Below are 16,149 nucleotides of genomic sequence, written 5' to 3'. Positions count from 1 at the left end.
GAGCATATATATTGACAATGTAGAGATTCCTTCCCAGCTCTGAGGAGAAAATTTCCATTCCAAAGAACCCATGGCCACCCCAAGCAGAGATAGGTTTAATGGTACGGGAATTAATACCCAGAGCGATACCCCATGATTGCCCCATGACATCCAAAGCTTGAAAGCTCCAACCAGGCTTCAAAGAGTGTAGAATCTGGGTAATCTGCTCTGCCATACCTAGGGTCTCTTGTAGAAAAATAATGTCGCAAGGCTCATGGTGAGCACCAGTATTGCAGTAATAATGCTACAACTCCTGGGCTTCCTACTTTACTCTTATCAACCCGGTAGTTCGTAACAAACTTGGAAGTGACGGTGTTGTATGCACAAGTACTAGTTCTTACTGCAGGTTGTCACTTGGTCAGCCGGCGCAAGATCACTAGGAGCTCAAGCCAACTTCTATGGATTCCAGAAGAAGCTCTATATGTGATGAAAGGAAAAAGAGAGATTACTCTACTGATGCTATTCTACTTGCAGAAAGGAAGACTGAAATGTAAAGCAAACCAAGGAAATCCTAGTTAACCACTAATCCTACTTTTGCAAAAAGCACTATGAAAATCATGAAAAGAATGCCATTACCTACTCAAGGAAGTAAAAAACATCTAACTAAGCTATTTCTAGAAGTAAATGAGCAAAAAACATCTTTTTGGATTTTTATGTATTTTTATGTGAATTTGTCATGCATGTAATTTATTTGTTTGTGAATGTGGCAGTGAATAGGTGGCGATGGAGGGCAGTTTTGCAATGTGAGAGGATGTACGATGGTGTGGATGGGTTCTAGGAGGTATCAGGTGGCCTTTTGGAGGATTTTCCCAAAATCCGCCTTTAAAAGAAAGCCTACGGGAAAATCTACAGGAGGACACAGGAAATCTACAGGAGGAAAAACAACGTTCTACAGGATGCCTATAGGAGGAGGCCGAGAGTAGTTTTCACTGTTTTGAAGGTGGGAGAGTAGGTGGAGAAGGTAGATGAAGGTTGGAATGAAGTGTTAGGGCACCTAGGGTCTACGAAGAATCATTAGGAGAGAGAAAGATGATCAGATTTGCTCGAGGAGAGAGAGGAAAGTCTATGGAAAATGCTGGAGACTAAGGTAGAATCAAGGGGAGACTTGGGCGACCTGTAGGGCATGGATCAAATGGAGGATGGAATGGCTGACAGGCTGGCCTACTACTAGAAGATATCTGCTGCATAAACAACTGACATTCAACCAATGAGATTAAGCAAGCAAGGAAATAAATGCATCAAAATAAACTATGATCTATGAAAGGAAATGTTGATAACCATTGCATGAAAGAAAAGCATGAAAGAATACTATTGCAAATAAGGAAATGAGCATGATAAAGAAGTTCTGAATCAGAGCAAACTAGACTATGAACCAACTAGAAAGCTGCAAACACTAGAAGTCCTATGAAGGAGGAAAATCTGTGTTTTGGGGGCAGCAAGAGGGTGTTTGCCTCAAATCATTGTCCCAAAGGGAGAAAGAGAGGCCAAGGAATTGTTGCTAGCCTTTTGGATCTTTTCTTTACCACTACTTAACCTGCTATAGAAAGCATAAATGGAGGCAAACTACTAAATCATCAAAAGCAACCTATTCTTAACCATAAAAAAAAATGCATCTAACAACAACCTAATCTACAAACTAAAATGAAACATACAAATACAAGTAAAGAGGAGCCTGGCTACTTGGATTGGGCCCTAACCCAAGAGTTTCAACCCTCTGAGGTAACTCAATGCTAACTCAAAAAGGATTCCATCTTTATTCTCAAAACAATAACAAGATTACATGAACTATCAAGATAATAAGCTCGAAGTTGAGCAGAGTTTACATAAGCAAAACTGCAACAAAAGTCCAACAAAAATCTGACCCTAGTGAGGCCCTAGGCCTCTATACTTATACAAATGAAGCTATCAACAGCTTCCTCAAAATCAAGGAGGCTTGGCTCCCAAAACTCGAGATAAACATCAGTTATCCTCCACTTGCTCGGTTTCCTACTAATGCATGACTTGGCTATTTGTACTATGAGCTGAATGAAGTGGAATTTGAAGTGAGGAGTAATAAATGAGGGGGATTCCCTCCTATAAGTCCTCCCCTTTGTCCACTTTGAGTTATTGTTTCCATTTGTCCATTGGATCCTTGACTTTGACCACAAAATTCATCAATAATCTGCATTAAACACATATTAGACCACATGGCATCATAACTAACTCAACTCACTCTATAAGCATAAATATAATCATAGAATCACATAATAAGCTAAGAGAATGGTTGATTTGGCTAGGTTAGGAGGTAAATGAGCCTAATTACCCATTTATGAGGCTCATCGTCACCCCCTACGGAAAGTGTTGCTCATCCTCTGAGCAACTTAGTCCAGCTCCTCATCTTTTATGGCCCTGGTGGCCTCCCTAGCATCCCATGCTTATATGTGGTATCCTCTTCCTTGTCATAGAATCCTACCTTCCTGTCTACCTCCTCCCACTACTGTTGCTCTTCTTCTTCTTTTCTGCCTTCTAGCATTCCTAGCAGCAGTGGGGGACTCAATTTGAGGCCAATCCAATTGACCTTCAGCCTCTGCATGGAGCACTTGTACATTAAAACTCTCCTTAATGCCTCTTTCATCCTCATTGGGGAATGATACTCCTTGATCTGAAGACTGTGTGGTAAGGTGTTCCATCTCCTCATACAAGCATGCACACAGTCATCCCCAAGTAACCTTTCCATATCCTCAAAATGTGCAATGGCTTGAGCCTAATCACTGATATATCTAGGGGCAATCTGAGGATTATGTGCAAGCAGGCTATGTGTGTTGATGAGTGCCATGGAGTTTGATGGCTCATCTCTGATGATTAAGGGCTCATTTTGTTCCTTTATAATCAACCTTCTTATTTCTGTTTCCCTTAACTCTTCATGGTTCATCCATGAGGCCATGGCCATTAGTTGCAGGTCCCCTAGCCTAGCATTGGGGTCCCACACATTCATGCCTGTGGGGACCATGTTATGCAGATAGAATTCTGCCATCTTTGCCTTATCTTCTGATGTGATTTGGTCACACAGATACATAAAATACCTGTAATCTTGGAAAGGCATTGTGCCTCTTTGTGCCAAAAGTCTTGATCTGAAATTGCATCTATTGGTCCTTGAGATACAGGCCATAGGATTTTTCTGGTGTCCTACATTTCAATGACTTCATGGACCAGTTGGCCATGCATGCTAGTTGGGTCTCTTTCCCTTGCAGTTGTCTTCTTAGCAATTCATTTTCAGTTTCTAGGTGACTTCTTGTGATTGCTTCTCTGTGTCTGACAGCACTTAACTCTCTACCCATTTCTATGAGTTTGTTCTCGATATGGCCAATATCCTCAAATCCTTTGGATTTGGCTATTTTCATCCACCTATGGGTCCTTATTCTTTCTTTCTCCAATTCAAAGAATAGTGGGATTGCAAATTTTTGTGGAATGATTCTTCCCCCCTCAAGAAGATTCTAGTAAGAGCCAAGACTAGGCCGGGGGTCAGGTTCTTGTGCCTTGCTTCCTCGTTTCCCTGTGGTTGTCCTTCTACCCTTTTTTCAAGTTTTTTGGTCTCTTGTAGTTTTGACAGGGTCTCCTGTAGAACAGTTTGTGCCTCCTGTAGAACTATTTTTGAGTCCTGTAGTTCTACTTTTTCTTTCCATGTGGGAGATCTAGGAGTCCCCCTTTCATAAGTGATAGGTGCCTTGGAAGGGGATTCCTTTCCTTGGGCAGAGGGTGAATCTTTAATAAGAATTGGCACTTTAGAAGAAGGCTGGGGTTTCCCTATTTTGATCCTTGTGATCTTCCTAGCCCTGAAGTACATTGAGGTCTATCTCTTCCTCTTTTGTTTTGGTTTAATTGGTGTGCTAAGGGTAGTGAGAGCAGCTACTGCCTCTCTTTCTAGGGTCTCAGGAGACACTTCTGTCTTTTCTGCCCCTTTTCCTCCTCCTTCTGTCTCTTTTGTTGTCTCTGTTTGCTCTATTTCTCCCTGCTCTGTTTCTTCAGCTTTCTCCTCCTCTCTTTTGGTTTCTTCCTTCTTCCCTTCCTGTTCCTCTAAATCACTAGTTTCTCCACCTTCTCCCTCTTTTTGCTCTTCCTCCTCACTACCAGTAGGGCTAATATCATAGGTCAGGGCCTTTATGTCATCTTCAACAGTCATGTTTCGGAAAATTTCCCATGCCATGGGGATTGTAAATGTATGGAGGGCTTCTTCCACTAAAATTTTGATTAACCCATGGTGAGCTAGCTGGTCTAGATTTCCTACTTTTACTTTAGTATTGGAGTCAATGAGGGACTACAGGAGGAAGTAAGGGATGCTGAGTTTCTGAGGGGCTGGAGTGTCCATGCCATACCTAATTCATGCATGATTCTAAAGTGGTAACCATAGACAATGTTGTACCTCCCCTCATAGGAAATATACTTTATTATTTGATAGCTAATCTCATCCCAAGAGTATGGTATGCTAGCCCTTCTTATGCAATTCTTATCTTCTATAGGGGTTTCATTGTTTTGAAAGAAGTTTTTCTTAGTAGCCTAGCCAATTGGTTTTTCATCCTTACTCCAAGGAAACCAAAGAGGAAGGGTAGTGACCCTACTGATAAATTTAGGGGTTACCTCCATGGAAAGGCCTCTAAAGGTGACAGTGGCATGTGTTTTGGAGTGAGGGACCAAAGAGTGGGAAAATTCTTGAGCAATTTCCTCATCAAACCCTCGAAATTTCTCAAAAAAGCTCATCCAATTTGCTCTTGTGAATATGTCCACTACTTGGGGGTGTGCATGGAGCTTGGAGGAGTTGGTGGGCTCCTTCCTCATAAAACCTCCTGTCATTTTGTGTATGCTTCCTTGGAAAACCAACTATGGAAATGGAGAGAACAATTTTTTGAAGAAAATAGAGAGACAGAGAGACTATGTTTTTTTTTTAAGAAATAAGCAACAATTCTTTTTATGAATTTCCTCCACCCAAAAGTTCTATTTTCTCCTCAAAATTAAACCACTGCTTGCATATTTTGATATTCAATGGAGGTATGCCAAGAACCTACCTCTTCAGCCCAAGAATTGTGCTAAAAACCGTGTTTTCCCTCTCCAAAATAGCTTACTGGCCCTCCTGTAGAACACTGCCAGCCCTCTTGTAGGATTCCTATAGGTTCTCCTGTAGAACCTGTAAGTGCTCTTGTAGAATGCCGAGAGCAGGGATATGGGAGAGATCAGTGGAGAACGATGGGTACGAGGCTTGTGGGGGCACGAGAAGGTAGCAGGAGTGGAGTTTCGAGGAGAGAATGAAGGAGAAAGGTGGTGAGAGTGCTTTGGCAAGGAGTACTTATGGCTTTTTATGGATATTTCCGGTGATGGAGGGTGAGCTGGCCAAGTGTACATTGGCCCCATTCAGACCGTTGGTCCCCACCTGCCTTTTCATCATTTCCCTTTCCTCGTAATCATCCCTCATGATTGCATCAGAGTTCCCACCGCCTCCACTACATGTCCTTGACATCTCTCTTGAGTTTAACTAAGTGCACGTGTGGTGACATCTTCGGATGAGTGAAGTCAACCAGATGAAGGTGGCCAAGTTAACTGGCCACCTCAACCCCAACCAGCCTCAACCATCTCGTTTCTGTTGCATGCTCTCTAATTATACCAATGCAAACAGAGGATCGGGTTAGTTACTTACCTGAGATCCGAATGCATTTGTTGTGAGGTGCTATGGCCTTTCCTTCTGCTGCATGCCTTTATTTATTTTGATGCATGCTTGTCTTCTTGCTAAGATATGGTTGTGATGTGTGCAGATTCCTTTCTGGCTGGATCTGATCTTCGGGTATCTGCTTCAACCTTCAGATTTGCACCCTCATGCTACTGATGCTAGATTTTAATGGGATCAGCTGCTACAGGAATTCCTACAGGAGCTCCTATAGCTGCTTCTACATTTGAAATTTTAGCCTTTTTTGTGCTTAGAGCTGTCAGGATGATGCCAAAAATTCAGATAGAGATGGAGAGATAATTTTTAGGCTTCAGGTGAGGTGGATGGTGCTATTCCATTTTTAATTTTTTGTGTTTTTTTCTTTTTTTCTAAAAAACTGTTTTTTCTGTGTTTTTTCGGGTAGGAAGAAGAATGATGCTTGAGATATGAGGTAGGTCTGAAAATGGTGGCAAAGAGGTTTGAAGACTACAGGAGGATTTATAAACCTTTTATGAAGCTTCCTTGCTCCTCAAACTACCTTTAAAATCCATTTCTGGCTCTCTGTAATTTCTACAGGAGCATCTTGTAGAAAACACAGGGCCTCTTGTAGAAAACACAGTTTTTGAAAAAGAAGCACAGGGAGGTGAAAAGAATGTCAAGAATGATGGAGAAAGGTGTGGGAAGGTAGGATAGGTGCTGGTATTGGTTTCAGAGCTCCCTTGGCACCTTCTGCTGCTTCCTGTAGTCCTCCTGCAAACTTGCAATACAACTGGAAATTCATTTTTCTTTTTCTTTTTCTCCTTTTTTTTTTTTGAAAACAACCAGGGCGCCTCAGGGAGGTTTTCACCCTAGTTTCCTACCCTGGGTGCCTCCAAGGGAGGTTTTCACCCAGGGATCTTATTTTCTTTCTTCTCTTTTTTGACATCACTGGGCCGCCTCAGGAGAGGTTTTCAACCCAATGATGGGACTCAAGCACCTCATGGAGGTTTTCACTTGAGTCCTTATTCTTTTTTGTTTTCTTTTTCTTTTTCTTCAGTGAGTGGGTGAAGTGGAGGCTAATACATGCTCCACTACCATCACTGACTTATTCAATCCTTCAATGAACTCTCGCTTGGAGAGGGGTTTCTTGTAGACTTTCAACTAGTGTACATTGACAAGCATGGGGATGGCTTCATCATCAATGGTTCTAATCAGAACTGAACCATTGTCATTGCATTTCTCCACAATACAGAGTCCCAGCCATCTAGTCCTCAGCTTTCCCTTGAAATCTTTGTATCTTGAATCATAGAGTAGTGCCTAATCTCCCTCTTGGAATTGCTTCTCCTTGATGTTTTTGTCATGCCATATTTTTCTCTGAAGCTAAACTACCTTTATGTGGAGAAGGGTCTACATTCTATGTTCATCCAATCCATTGAGCTGGAGTAATATTTCTTTCTGTGCATGGCTAAGGTCTAGGCCCAGCTAAGCTGTCATCCTGAGGGTATTGAATTCAAATTCTATTGATAGCAAAGCCTTCTTCCCATAGACTAGCTCATAGGGTGTGAACCCTATAGTGGTCTTCCATGTTGTGCTGTAGGCCCAAGTGGCCTCGACTAATCTTTCTGCCCAGTATTTTCTGTTGCTGCTCACTACCTTGGTTATGATCCCTTCCAATGCTCTGTTAGTGACCTCCACTTGCCCATTGGCTTGTGCATGGTAAGGGGTGGAAGTCTTGTGCTTGATTCTATGATGTGTGAGCAGGTCTTTAATCAAATTAGAAGTGAACTGGTTGCCTTGATCTATAACCATCTCTCTTGGATACCCGAACTTGTAGAATATGTTCTCCCTCAAAAATTCAGCTACTTTTTCCTCCGTCGCTGCTTTGATTGCTTTTGTCTCTACCCACTTGGTCAGGTAATTAGTGCACACAATGATGTATTGCTTCTGTTTTGAAGGAGGGCTGATAGGCCCCACAAAGTCCATGCCCTACTTCTCAAATGGCTCAAAGGTCACTTGAGGCTACATGGGAATTTCATCCTTTGGAGTAGGTTTCCCCGTCCTTTGACACTGATCACACTAGCTAGTATATCTCCTCACATCCTGATGAAGAGTGGGCCAATAGTATCCTACTTGCAGTATCTTGAAGGCAATTCTTTTTGCTGCAAAATGACCTCCACAAGGTCCATCATGGAAATTCAGGAGGATGTCAGAAACTTCCTCCTCCCTGACACATCTCCTCAAGATCTGATCTGGGCCAGGTTTGAAGAGATTGCCCCCAATCCAGGTGAAAGGGGTGTTTTTCCTTACTATCTTGCTCTTCTCTTTTGAGGACAAGTGTGGTGGGAACTGTGTTGAAACCAAGTAGTTTTTTATATCATCAAACCATGGAGAGAGTACTGAAATATCAAATAGGTGTTCGTCTGGCATTTGATCATCCACCATTCCTTCTTCACCTGCAGGTAAATTTACTCTAAACAAAAAGCCAGCAACAACATTTTCTTTACCATGCTTATCAACGGTGGTCAAATCAAATTGCTACAGTAAAAGCAACCATCTAATAATGTGAGCATTTACATCCAATTTTTTCATTAAATATCTAATTGTAGCATGATCAGTGTGCACAAAGGTTTGATAGCCTGTGATATAATGTCTGAATTTGTTTAAGGAATGCACTACAACTAGGAGTTCCTTTTCAGTGACTGTATAGTTTAACTCCGCTTTTGACAAGTTTTTGCTTATAAAGTATATGGCATAAGGTAACTTTTCATCAATTTGTCCCAAGGCTTCTCCTATTTCTTTGTTCGAGGCATCTGCATGAATGTGGAAAGGTAGGGCCCAGTTTGGGCCTCTCAAAATTGGGGCAGTTACGAGTTTGCTTTTCAAGGTATCTAGGGCTTCTTAACAGTTTTCTGACCATATAAACTCAACATCTTTTCCTAAAAGACCAAACAACGGAGAGGCTAGCTTGTTGAAATCTTTAATGAACCTTCGGTAATACCTAGCTAGCCTAGGAAACTTCTGACATCTCTCACCTTTTGAGGAGGTGGGACTCGTTGGATGATAGCAATTTTGTTGGGGTCCACCTGCAATCCTTGTTGAGATATTGCATGACCTAGCACGGTCCCTTCAGTCATCAAAAATTCACATTTTTCCAAACTGAGGGATAAGTTCATCTCAATACACTTGTCTAGAACTCTTTCTAGGTTAGATAAAGCTTCCTGAAAGTCAGAGCCATAAGGAGTAAAGTCATCCATGTATATCTCTACTGCATCATGAACTAATTCAGAGAATATGCTCAGTACCGCTCTTTGGAAAGTGGCTGGAGCATTGAATAAACCAAAAGGAAGGACCCAGTATGCAAATGTACCCCACGGACAAGTGAAAGTGGTCTTATCTTGGTCTTTCGGGCTGATTTGAATCTAATTGTACCCACTAAACCCATCTAGGAAAGAGAAAAACATTTTCCCTGCTAGACCATCTAACATTTGATCTATGAAAGGTAAATGAAAATGGTCCTTTTTAGTGGCTTTGTTCAATTCCCGATAGTCGACACAAATTCTCCACTTACCATTTTTCTTTGGCACTAGCACCAAAGGAGAGACCCATTCGCTATCAGAGATGGGATAGATGAACCCTGCATCAAGCAATTTCTACAGTTCTTCCTTAACAATATCTTTAAGTGTTGGGTTCATCCTCCTTTGAGGCTGCTTGACTGGCTTGCAACCTTCCTTGATGTATATATGATGAGTACAAACTGAAGGGTGCACTCCCTTCATCTCCTTATAACTCCAAGCGAAGGCATCTAAGTGCTTTCTCAGCAAGCTACACAGTTCCTTCTCCTGGGAAGTGGATAGGGATGGATTGATTTTCAAGGTTCTTTCTGGACTGAACTCTATATTCTTAACACGGAGAGAAGTGGATTCGGCCGCACAGAGATCAGTTGAGGGGTTGTTTTGGGTTTCTCTTACTATGTCCTCTAAAGGTGATACACTGGGAGGTGGATTTTGAATCAAATTTTCAATCATATCATCCTCATCTTGCTGTTTTCCTCCCATGGTGATTTCTAATGTACAAAGCAGTGCAGAATAAACTTCATCCTCATCTTCCTCCTCCAACCAGAGAGGTAGATCATGTTCTAATGAAGGTTGGGCAGGAGGATATAGGATTAACTACTTGGACATATGCCCATTCTTTATGGTCATGTTCCCAGCTTGACAGCTGATGTAGGCATCGGCAGTATCCAACCAGGGTCTTCCCAGAATGAGAGGATACCCAGTGAGCTTTGCCTTGGGCTGGAGAACTAAGAAATCAACAAGATACTCCCAAGAATCAATGGAGACCATCACATCTTCCATAATCCCCTCAGGGGTCACACTGGAGCGGTCTACTAACTGTAGCATGGTTGTGGTCTTCCTCAAGGAGCCCTGGAGGTTGAGTTTGAACATTGTGTCCTTTCTCATCACATTAATGGCAACTCCCAGATCAATCAGAGTGTGTGGAATCATGGTGCCATTGATGTGGGCGTCAACTACTAGGCTTCCAGGGTCAAGATATTTTGGACAGATTATCTGCCCCAACATCAGGTCGGATAGCTGCCCTATGACATTGATGGTTGGGGCATCTCTCTTGTGCTTCCCTGGATGCCTAAAGCACTTATCTTTGATCAACCTATTATAGATAGGCACATCCTTTATGGCTTTGAGAAGTGGTATCTTCAAACATAAATGTTTCAATTCTCTCAGGAGTTCAGTTTCTTCTGGGGAAAGCTAGACTGTCACGGATAGTCTTTTAGGAAAGGGTGGAATTGCTTTAGGTTTACTTTCCTCTTTATCTTCCTCAACCTCCCTAGGTGGAGGCTGACTATCTGGGAGAACTTTCCCAGATTGCAAGTTAATTTCCTAAATCTCCACAACGTATGTTGGGCATGTTAGCTCCCCACTATACACTTAATGAGCATGTCTATTGTTCGGATTCAGACTCAGTTGGGCAGAAATTTGGGGTTGCTTTGGTGGAGCAGGAGGTAACGGTTGTGGTTGGTCAGGAAGTGGAGGCAAAAGCGTGGGAAGAGAGTTGTATTGGGTCCTCCACCCCTGATGAGGTTCATTCCATTGAGGTGGTGGTTGAGCATAGGATTGCAATGAATGGTTTATTGGTTGGGCATGATATTGAGATGAGAAGGACCAAGGAGGAGGCGTGGACCAGGAAGGATGAGCAGGGGGCCCCAAGAAGGTATGGAAGTGACTTGGTGAAGGTATGCCTGGGATGTCCCTTGCATCCCCTGCTGGTATGGTCTAGGTCCATGCGGCCTTCTTTGGTTTATGTAATAGAGTTGTTCAGTGACTCCCTCGGCCCCTTGATATATAGCTTTAAGTCCAGGTAAGGAAGGATACTTATCTATGGAATGATTTTCTTCACAGACTGAACAAACCTCCATAGAGTTCAATGGGCATTCGTTCCTAGGATGCCTGTTGTTGCATCTAGGGCAAAAGATGGCCAAAGCCTTCTCTGCTTCCTCTTGTTTCCTTTTGATATGCAAGGTATCCATTTGCATGGAAAGTGTTTGCACCATCTCAATCTTGAAGTCTTCCAACATGTTTCCAATTTCTCCTTTGATGGATGATTTATAGGAAGAGGTACTGGCTATGGGTTGACTCCCCATACCTTTCTTTCTGGCTGCTCTAGAATGGTTTCTAAAAATATTCTTTATGTCTTCATATGACAGTTGGTAGATGTCTCCCTCGGCCAGTAGATGAAGGGTGTCTAAAAGATCTTCCCGAATTCCCCTAAGTAGAACCATCTTCAGAGACTCAGGGTCAAGTGTACACCCAGCCCTTTTGTAACTGAGCTGGAACCTCTCCTCATAGTCTTCCAGGGACTCATAACCTCCTATGGTCATTCGGAAAATTTCTTCTTTAGTATCTTTTGACCTACAATAGTCTATATACTTGTTGTTAAAGGCTTGCTGCATCTGAGCCCAAGTTGTGATACTATTGCTAGGTAATCCCATGAACCAGCGCAATGCTGCATCCTTGAGAGTAGAAGGGAACAGTTTCAACTTTTTCTCATCTTTTGCATAGTCATAGGTTCAACAGATAACAACAAACTCAAACAAGAAGGTGTCAGGATATTCTTTAGTCAGACCATGGAAATGAGGTAGGGTGGAAGGACTTATATTCTTCATTTTGGTGTCCCCATTGGTCTCCCAAATGGGAAAGGTACCCTCTATTCTTTCTTCATTCCCCCTAGTATTTCTGTGTTCAGCCATTGGCTCCAAAGGAATGTTTTCTTTTTCTTCTTCCCCTATAGGTTCTTCAAATATGTTGGGTTGTTCACCTAAGGGTTCTTCTTAATCACATCCACCGAAGAAGAGAGAAGGTTGGTTGTGTGAAGCAGTGGGGGTGTTGGGTAAAATTTTTCCTGAATTGTCTCTATTCCTACGAAGCATGAAAGGAAATCTTTTTGGTTGGTTTTTATTTCTTTTTTCCCACACTGATAGGACCTGCATAACTGAAATTGATTGAACAAAAAAATTACAACTAGCTGAAATGAACTCGTTGAAATGAAATTGCATAATTGAAGAGGAAAGCAAAAGAAATGTAGAACTAAAAGCAAGGAAATGAATAATCTACTCTTGCTGAAATGGAAATTGCAGAATTGAACAGGGAAGCAAGGAAATGCGAAACTAAAAGAAAGGAAATGACTATTCTACTTTTGCTGAAATAAACTATTAGCAGAATGTTGCAATAGGAAATAGAAGAAAGCAGTAATCACAGAATACTCTGACGCTTCCCCGGCAATGGCACCAAAAAGTGGTGAGCACCAGTATTGCAGCAATAACGCTACAACTCCTAGTCTTCCTACTTTACTCTTATCAACCCAGTAGTTCGTAACAAACTTGGAAGCGATGGTGTTGTATGCACAAATACTAGTTCTTACTGCAGGTTGTCACTTGGTTAGTTGGCGCAAGATCACTAGGAGCTCAAGCCAACTTCTATGGATTCTAGAAGAAGCTCTATATGTGATGAAAGGAAAAAGAGAGATTCCTCTACTGATGTTATTCTACTTGCAGAAAGGAAGACTGAAATGTAAAGTAAACCAAGGAGATCCTAGTTAACCACTAATCCTACTTTTGCAGAAAGCACTATGAAAATCATGAAAAGAATGCCATTACCTACTCAAAGAAGTGAACAACATCTAACTAAGTTATTTCTGGAAGTAAATGAGCAAAAAGCATCTTTTTGTATTTTTATGTATTTTTATGTGAATTTGTCATGCATGTATTTTATTTGTTTGTGAATGTGGCAGCAAATAGGTGGCAATGGAGGGTGGTTTTGGGATGTGAGAGGATTTAGGATGGTGTGGATGGGTCCTAAGAGGTCTCGAGTGGCATTCTGGAGGCTTTTCCAAAACTCGGCCTTTAAAAGAAAGCCTACAGGAAAATCTACAGGAGGACACAGGAAATCTACAAGAGGAAAAACAATGTTCTACAGGAGGCCTATAGAAGGAGGCCGAGAGCAGTTTTCATTGTTTTGAAGGTGGTAGAGTAGGTGGAGAAGGTAGATGAAGGTTGGAATGAAGTGTTAGGGCACCTAGGGTCTACCAAGAATCATTAGGAGAGAGAAACATGATCGGATTTGCTCGAGGAGAGAGAGGAAAATCTATGGAAAATGCAGGAGACTAAGGCAGAATTAAGGGGAGACTTGGGCGACCTATAGGGCATGGATTAGATGGAGGATGGAATGGCTGATAGGCTGGCCTGCTACTAGAAGATATTTGTTGCATAAACAACTAACAATAAACCAATGAGATTAAGCAACCAAGGAAATAAGTGCATCTTATAAACAGAGTTTTTTGCATCAAAATAAACTATGATCTATGAAAGGAAATGCTGATAACCATTGCATGAAATAAAAGCATGAAAGAATACTATTTCAAATAAGGAAATGAGCATGATGAAGAAGTTCTGAAGCAGAGAAAACTAGACTATGAACCAACTAGAAAGTTGCAAACACTAGAAGTCCTATGAAGGAGGAAAATCTGTGTTTTGGGGGCAGCAAGAGGGTCTTTGCCTCAAATCATTGTCCCAAAGGGAGGAAGAGAGGCCAAGGCACTGCTGCTAGCCTTTTGGATCTTTTCTTTATCACTGCTTAACCTGCTATAGAAAACATAAATGGAGGCAAACTACTGAATCATCAAAAACAACCTATTCTTAACCATAAAAGAAATGCATCTAACAACAACCTAATCTAAAAACTGAAATGAAACATACAAATACAAGTAAAGAGGAGCCTAGATACTTGGATTGGGCCCTAAACCAAGAGCTTCAGACCTTTGAAGTAACTTAGTGCTAACTCAAAAGGATTCCATCTTTGTTCTCAAAACAATAACAAGATTACATGAACTGTCAAGATAATAAGCTCAAAGTTGAGCAGAGTTTACATAAGCACAACTGCAACAAAAATCCAACAAAAATCTGACCCTAGTGAAGCCCTAGCCCTCTATACTTATACAAATGAAGCTACCAACAACTTCCTCAAAATCAAGGAGGCTTGGCTCCCAAAACTCGAGACAAACATCAGTTATCCTCCACTTGCTCAGCTGCCTGCTAATGCATGACTTGGTTGTTTGTACTCCAAGCTGAATGAAGCGGAATTCGAAGTGAGGAGTAATAAATGAGGGGGATTCCCTCCTATAAGTCCTCCCCTTTTTCCACTTCGAGTTATTGCTGCCATTTGTCCACTGGGTCCTTGACTTTGACCACAAAATTCATCAATAATCTACATTAAACACATATTAGACCACATGGCATCATAACTAACTCAACTCACTCTATAAGCATAAATATAATCATAGAATCACATAATAAGCTAAGAGAATGGTTGATTTGGCTATATTAGGAGGTAAAATGAGCCCATATAATTATCCATTTATGAGGCTCATCAACTCGAAGTCCAAAATCCTCTTTAGAGCTAGTTTTTTGGAGGGACTAGCTAAACCCCTGCAGTTAAAAGATAGCCACTTCATGGGGGAACCATAGCTAGGGTTTCTTTTTCTCTAAGTACCCTGTCAATGGTGTTCTGTCTTCCAAGGGCCACATCGACCCCTACATCCTAATGGCTTTAGAAATCTTAGAGGGACACCCCCGAGAGGGTTTGGTCTCCATAGTCGAAGATGAGATACCTAATCCAATCGATTCTGGAAGTGTAGGGGTTCGAGAGTGGAGGTTATATGAATGAGATCGAGAGGAAGTGGATGGCACAGATGGATTGGACTGGCCCGAAGTATACACCGCGGGGGGAGTGGTGGAATAGATAGCCTGTGGAGGGTCAAGTGAACAGTTGATAGGAGTGGAGATCATACAAGGGATGGATGCAAATGCTGACAGTGAATGCATGAAATTACTAAATTGCAAAACAGAGGAACAAAGAGGAGGAGATGTACCCATGGATGGAGCAGCTGCCGTAGCAGCCCAAGATCTTGTCATGGGCGGGGATATAGGCAAAACTTGGACAAAACAAGTTGGTTGAGTAGTGTCCCCATCCGCATCCATTGGACTAATAGAATGTGAAGGTTAATCTTCCACTTGTGGTTCATCTAGATGCATATTCTTTTTTCCCTTCTGACATCTCTGGCCCGGAAGGGAACCCCTTCGTAATCAAGGATTTTCTTGTGAGAAAAATGTCTCCAGTGGAGGGTGATCTTCTCCTCCAATCCTTCCCTTGTATCTAGATGGACTAGGATTCGCACCATGGACATGTTTCCTGAAGATTCATAAGTCTTGTCATGATCCAGATAAGTCCCCAGGGCATTGCCTATGCGAATGAACACATCCTCCGACCAAAAATGCAGTGGTAGCCCTGGAAGACGTACCCAAATTGGCCCTGCACCAAGTTGTTCCCTTTCTGGATCAAATAGGGGGCTCCATCATTTAAGCAGCACTGGGGCAAGTTCAATGTGCCAATATCGTGAGAGGATCCAATCTGTATATTCCTCCTTATGGAATCTGAGAGCAAACCACCCGCGAGTGAGAACAGTAATCGAGGGCAATTCTTTAAGAAGGGAACCCCATATTTCCATAGTCCAGAGACGAAGATGCTCTGCAATGTAGGTTCACCCTCTGACTCGACCCACCAAAACCCTGTTGGTTGTATCCACCACCTCTCCCATCATGAGATCTTCCCCCAGTGTGAGGTTGATGTCCTTGTCTGTCGCCTTGACACACTTCCCTTTCTTTACTTTGTTGGACCTTGGAGCCGTTGGGTGGTCTCGGAAGGGGCCCCTGCTACCCTGATATGCCGCCTGCGGGGAATGAGGGGTGCTCTTAGGGTTAGGGACAGGTATACTGAAGCATCCCGAGGGAATGGGGAAACTAAGCGGTGGATAGTTAGGGTTAGGGTTAGAAATGCTAGCTAGTGTGGTGAATTGGTGGGAGGAAAGCCCAAACTGAGTGATTTGGTAGA

The sequence above is a fragment of the Pinus tabuliformis genome, chromosome J, assembly GCF_031772625.1.
Source record: "Pinus tabuliformis cultivar Carrire ecotype Pingquan chromosome J, CPIR1, whole genome shotgun sequence".
NCBI classification, from domain to species: Eukaryota; Viridiplantae; Streptophyta; class Pinopsida; order Pinales; family Pinaceae; genus Pinus; species Pinus tabuliformis.
This window is presented reverse-complemented; position numbering follows the sequence as displayed.